Source organism: Mastomys coucha, unplaced genomic scaffold (genome assembly GCF_008632895.1).
Source record: "Mastomys coucha isolate ucsf_1 unplaced genomic scaffold, UCSF_Mcou_1 pScaffold13, whole genome shotgun sequence".
Taxonomy (NCBI): domain Eukaryota; kingdom Metazoa; phylum Chordata; class Mammalia; order Rodentia; family Muridae; genus Mastomys; species Mastomys coucha.
In genome coordinates, this window is record NW_022196895.1 from 72,728,179 (window position 1) to 72,735,140 (window position 6,962).

Genomic DNA, 6,962 nt, shown 5'->3' on the forward strand with positions numbered 1-6,962 from the left:
AAATTTTAAAGGACTGGGAGATGTCTCCGTGGGTTTCTGCACTTGCCTCAGAAGTAATGAAGAACTGAATTTGGACCTTCAGAACCCACATAAAACCTGGGTTGATCGCGTGCACCTATAACCCCAGTGCCCCTAAGATGAACGGCAGGTAGAGGCAGAATTTCTAGAGGCTCATGGTGTAGCTAGCCTGGTATATGCAGCATGGGTGAGACCCTATCTCAAACCAAGGTAGAAGATAGGGACCAATGCTGGAGGGATTTCTTTAATATCTACATCTGCACTATGGTGTGCACACAACTGCATTCACACATGTGAACATGATACACACACAGTAAGAAAGGAGGTATTGAAATCTGAAGAATAAAAGATTTACTTTACCTTCTAGGTTTCAGCCCATGGTCAGTTGACAAGACATCACACCCTGATGGATGTATACAGAGGCACTAGGATGCCAAAAGACAAAATAGGGAGGCCCACATTTCTAATATTCCACTCAAAGGTACACCTTTAATGACCTCGCTTCCTCCCACAAGGCTCTTCTTTCCAAGGCTCTGCTCACCACGGCCAGTGGCGCCACAGACTAAAGAGCCAAGCACAGTGCACATTCTGAGATCAGAAGAAGCCTACGCATTTGTATTCTTGGCTCATGGAGCATGAGAGGCCATGTGAGAGGCCCTGCAGGCTCCTGAGGAAAAGGATGGAGACGGTGCCCTGAAGAATGTGCCCTGAAGGAATGTGCCCTGAAGGATTGGTCTGGGCAGGAGACACACCTGTTTGGGAACCCAAGGTAAGACATTATTCTTTTATTTCTAATTGTAGCTTCAAACATCTCAGTTATTATGGCACAAATACCAGCAAATGGATCTAAAGTAAAGGGGAGATTTGAAAACCCTAGCAAAGCTCTGAACTGTCTTGTTGAGCACACCTAGGGCAGAGTCCATTGGCCTCTGCATTTGAGAACGGAAAGCTACATTGAGGTCTCCCCTTTTCTCCTAAATCCTAGACTCGGGAGTTCTACTGTACAGCTCACCTGAGTGCTGCAGCATCCTTGCCTCCCACCCCCTGTCCCACCCCAGGGCCTCATTTCCTAAGGTATTCTTATCTAAGTCTTTTTTTCTCCTTAAAGCACTAGAACCCAACAGTCCTCCATGCAAGCGTAAGCCTAACCCAGCAAAAGTTGCCTTCTCAGGAAGAGCACCAAGGAGCCCAGCATGTGCTACCAAGGAGCCCAGCATGTGCTACCAAGGAGCCCAGCATGTGCTATGGAAACACGGCGTCTATCCCACCCGGCTCCTCACACCTCATCCTCGGTGCGGTAGTATGTGGCACTTTTAAGCCAGAACAAAAAAGAATTTCTTGCTAAAACCGGATATGCCTGGGTTGTCTTGAGCTGCCTTGTAGAAGGTGACAGGACATCTATCTGCAGAGCTGCAGGGGACTAAAAATAAAGCCACTCTTCGGGGGTTGGGGGGACAAATAAGAATCCTTGCCTCTCCCAAATGACAGCGGAAGAATGCCAAGCTTTTTCTCTTTCGCTGTTTTATCAAATCATCATCCAAGGTCAACCCAGAGGCTCGCTAATGAAGAAGACAATGACACACAATACAAATAATGTTCTCTATTTTAATGCCCAATTAAATGATAAGATCAAAAAAGACCATAACAAAGTAACAACACTTTCAGCCCAGCTCATAAGGCATCTCCTGTTAACCTGCTGGTTGCAGACCTCAGAATGCCTGAATAATTGCTCTTCAGTTTGCTGCAGGCAAGGAGAGAGGGTTTCTCATCCCAAGTTCCTTACATGGAGCAGCAGTAAGTGTAGAAACCAGAGGGAGAATGCTCTCTTAGTTCCAAGGGACATCAGAGAGGAGTTCTGTCCTTTAAGGAGTAAAGCCAGAGCCGGGCGGTAGTGGCACACGCCTTTAATCCCAGCACTTGGGAGGCAGAGGCAGGTGGATTTCTGAGTTCGAGCCCAGCCTGGTCTACAGAGTGAGTTCCAGGACAGCCAAGGCTACACAGAGAAACCCTGTCTTGAAAAACCAAAAAAAAAAAAAAAAAAAAAAAAAAAAGAAAAAAAAAGAAAGAAAGAAAGAAAGAAAGAAAGAAAGAAAGAAAGAAAAGCCAGAGGTCAGAGGGATGGGTCAGCAGTTAAGAAGTAAAGCCAGTATTGGCCAACAGTGGGGAAGGTTGGCGCTCTGGTTACTTTGTCAATTTGATACAATCTAGAATCACCTGGGAGGTTACAGTGAGGGGTTGTCTAGGTCGGGTTGGGCTGTAAGCATGTCTGTGAGGATTGCCTTGGTTCTGTTCTTTGAAATGGGAAAACCCAAGGCCCACTATGGGCAGCACCATTCCCTAAGTTTGAGTCCTGGAGTGTATAAAAGAAGAAACGGTGAGCCGAGTGTAGGCTCGCATGCATTTGTTCTCTCTCCTCCTGATTGTGTGTGTGATGGGACTAGCCACTTCGAGTTCCTTCCTCAACTCTCCCACAATGAGGGACTGCAACCTGGAATTGTCAGCTTAAATTCTTTCTTCCTTAAGTTGATTTTTGTCACAGTATTTTATCACAGCAACAGAAATGCGACTAACAAAGTCAGGGGAAAGGAAATGGATATGTGACCGTGTCATTTAGGGGGTAGTCCAGCTGACTTCAGGCCCAACGACAGCATCGTTGTCCCTTTCTACTGCATGCCCAAGGTCTGATCACTTCATCCGGTTTCCTGTAGCCAACCCGAATAAGCCTTCTTTCCATTATACCCTCTTCTGTGGAGAGATGTGTTACTGTGATTTGAATAGGAATGTCCCCCATAAGCTCATGTGTTCGAGCCCTTGGTAACACTATTTGGGAAAGTTATGTTTGGAGATTGAAACTTGCTGAGGAACCACATCATTGAGAGGGGCAGGCTTTGAACTTTTACAATCTGACCCCACTTCCTGCTCTTGCTCTGCTTTATCACTATGAAGCCTCTCTCTGCACAGTAGACTCTATCTATCTCTAGAATCGTAAGCCAAAATAAACTTTCTCCTCAAAGCCATTTTTTTTGTCTTGGTATTCTAGCATAGCAACAGAAAAGGAACTGATACTGAGTGTGTGTGAGAGAGAGGCAGAGGGAGAGGCAGAAGGAGAGGGAGGGAGGGAGAGAGGGAGAGAGAGGGAGAGAGACATGGAGGGCATGCACACACACCATGGTATACACGCAGAGGCCAGAGAGAAAACTCTAGACCTTGCCATGGGTCCTGGAGTTTGAACTCAGACCATCAGGCTTGTACAACAAGTGCTTCGCATACTGAGCCATCTTGATGGACCCCTCTTCCTTCTTTCTTGAAGTCTGTAATGTGAATGAAGCCATGGCAGCCATATAGGGCAACGTGGTGATTTTGAGGCTAGAAATGATCCACTGTTGGACACAGGAACGTAGCAGAAGCTCCAGTCCTTGGTAACTACTGAGTCACTTCCAGCTCTGGGCTTCCTGCTCCAGATATTTTTAATGTCAGAAATAAATAAGGAAAATGAGGTTTCATTCACTTTATATTAGAATGATGTTATCAGATATTCTCCCCACTTACATTTTTAAAAAATCATCTAACCTTGCCACACAGCTTTAAAAATGCAGAAAGTTAGCATGCTAGATTTTTTTGTGTGTCCACTCAAATGAGCATAGTCCTTCTAATAAGTCCTGTTGAGATAGGTTTACCTAGTTCAGAGTTACTGTTCATGCTCAACTCCTTTCTGGAACTGCCTCCAGAGCCACGCTATGAGCAAGTGACTTTGTTATTGCCTTGTATTTCTCCAAGAATCCTTATCCTGCTAGGTCATGTCTCCTCTCCCCAAGATTCACGCTAACTGATTTTAAAACATTTCCAGCAACCAGATGTGAGGATCTCAAACTGCAAAGCTCTGCCGCTACTGTAGATTTCTAAATGAAAGTGATAAGGTTGGAAATGCAGTCGTCAAAGGCGAAGTGCTGAGTGTGTTTTATGCTTTCCTTTGTCAGCCATTCCTCACTCACTCATAGGTCCTCTCAACCTCAGAATCGTTATTTAAGCATGTCTGCCTAGTGTTGTTCTTGCCTCTGGATTTTAAGATCACCCAGAGTTGATGGCATGGGTGACTATTTTGAAAGATAAGACATTAAACCAGACACAGAGATTCTGGAGAGACACTTGAAAAAAGTTACAAAATCTCCAAGTCATGCCCTGCACAGGTTCTGTGCTAGGAATTCTGATTTTGGAAGAAAGTGGCTACAAATAATTTGACAAATATTAATCTGAATGTAATGTTTTAGCAGTCACAATGCACCAGCCTTATGAATGAGAAGAATAACCTAACATCAATTGTCTGAAAGTACTAGCTGCATTTAAAATTATCTACGTTAACTAGTAAAGTTCACTTCCAAATCTCCAACTCTAGTTTTGCAGATATGTAAAGACTTAAGTATGCAGAAGAGCGGGCGGTGGTGGCGCACGCCTTTAATCCCAGCACTTGGGAGGCAGAAGCAGGCGGATTTCGGAGTTCGAGCCCAGCCTGGTCTACAGAGTGAGTTCCAGGACAGCCAGGGCTATACAGAGAAACCCTGTCTTGAAAAACCAAAAAAAAAAAAAAAAAAAAAAGTATGTAGAAGAAAATTAACCTTCTTTTGAAAAGTAAAACAGATGAGGCAGATCTTTACTTCTGTATGGCTACCTACTCCAACTAGGTAGATCAGTCGGAAGGAGCCTGGACCGTGTTCTGGTTCTTCAGGTTTCTAGATGGTGTTTCTATGAGCATTAACTGCTACAGAATGAGCTAATCAGGACTTCCAAGGTAAGCACCTATGTTTCCCATGACAGTACTCTATTGGATACATGTGCCGTTGGTTTTGAAGGTAGTCTACCCCAAATAAAAAAAACTTATACTAGGCCGGGCAGTGGTGGTGCACGCCTTTAATCCCAGCACTTGGGAGGCAGAGGCAGGTAGATTTCTGAGTTCGAGGCCAGCCTGGTCTACAGAGTACCAGGACAGCCAGGGCTACACAGAGAAACCCTGCCTCAAAAATCAAACAAAACAAAAAACCCCGAACAAACAAAAAAACGTATACTAGAACCCAAGAATGAAAACAGAAAGAAATAAAGAGAGGAAGGAAAGAAGAAAGGAAGAGGGGGGAGAAAGAAAGGAAGGAAAGAAGGAAGGAAGGAAGGAAGAGAGAGAGGGAAAGAGAGAAAGAGAAAGAGAGAACATATGTAATCATGGATATATTAGGTTTTCTGTTACCTCTGATTATAAACCATTTATTCTCTTTAGGGCCTTGGCTCAGCCTGAAGCAGGGCTTGCAAACCTGATAACATTCTAGAGGATATTTACGCCGTTTATGTCATTCGTGAACTTACTGCCCGCCCTTTGACTTGGCCATTGAATATAAAGGTTAGCAAGTCGCAGAGTAAACGCAAACGCAGTTATTTCCTGACAAGCATTCTTTTCATGTTCTTGGCCTCCCTACAGCACTGAGCCTGTCTGTAACATCCTTGGCATTTCTCACTGCAAATAGGAAGATTAACACAGGGAATGGCTGGACCGGACTTAACTGGCTGAGCCACTAAGAACACTGGTGCCCTTCCAGAGGCCCCAGGTTTCATTTTCATTCTCTACCCAGACAGCATGGCCTATGACTATAAATCCAGTTGGAGAGGATCCAACGCCCTCTCCTGGGCTGTGTGGCACTGCACTTACATGTTGCACAGACATTCATACAGGCAAAACACCCATTTAAAACAACAGAGACCAGAGAAGGACTGAATGTGGCTGACTCCCTTGGCTAGGTCGGAAACTGAAGTGTCTCTGTAATGTCTTCACAAGTTCAAGGTGACACAAGCAATGGCGTTGGCCAGCTCCAACAAGGCTAGAGCTCCCCGGGACAGGTGAATTCATGAGCAGGAGATTGTCAGTCATCATTCCCAATAATGGAGTCCGCCGTAGTGTGACATTTGTGGGCAGATCGCACAGCCTTTGCATAAAAAGAACACTGAGGGAAAACCAGGGTGGCAAGAAAAAAGCCTCACCTGGTAAGGGGTTCTCCTAGAGACCGGGGTAGCTGGGGGAGGTGGGTAACTCAGGCCATAGCCCTGGGAGGCCTAAATTTGAGCCAGGAACTGCCACGCATGCCTGGGGAAAGGAGCTGAGACTCTCTGTCCATACTTTGGCCTGGGTTCATTCGTGTTCTGAAGTACAGTCTTGAGGAGGTCATCAAAGCGGACTGAGACCTGGGGGCTTGCTAATCACCTCTCTACAGACGGCCACCTTTCCCTGCTCTAGGACTAATAGACATGTAATTTAGGAATAGTACTTACATATTCTCCACAGTGAGCAACCCCCTGACTCCACCCCACAGCAAGGCCTTCCCTGAAAGCAACGCCTGCAGTTTTCAAATGCTAAAACTCGGTTCCTCTCCTCCAACTTTTACATCATCTATTAAGGCCAGCAGCTTCCTGGATGACTGTTAATGATGGCTTTCTTTATTATATTTTAGACCATTTAGCAAAGTTTATTGATTTATACTTCCTTGTAATTAGTTGTAGTGATTAAAATAGCTTTTATGGCCCTCTAGAGATTGACTTTTTCAAAGGCTCAACATTTCCCCCGAATTGTGTACTTTAAAAACATGGTTAAATACTGCTTGCGTTCAGCACTAACCATCACTGGTGACGCTGCGATTTTAAATGTACTTGTTTTTTCCTCTCTCCGCAGAAAGGACGAGACCATCCAATTACTTGGCAGCCAATCAGAGTAACAGCGGCCAACATCAGTTGAGCTTTTACTGTAAGCCGAACACTGTGCTGAACGTCTTGATCTATTAATTTATACAATTCCCTCAACAACCCTACGACGTGGGGGTCTATTGAGCTGAACCTTGGGGTTAAGACATTAAATTACTAAATAAGAAAGCAAGAATTTGAACCTGGGACCAGTGAGACTTTGTCAGCGCTCA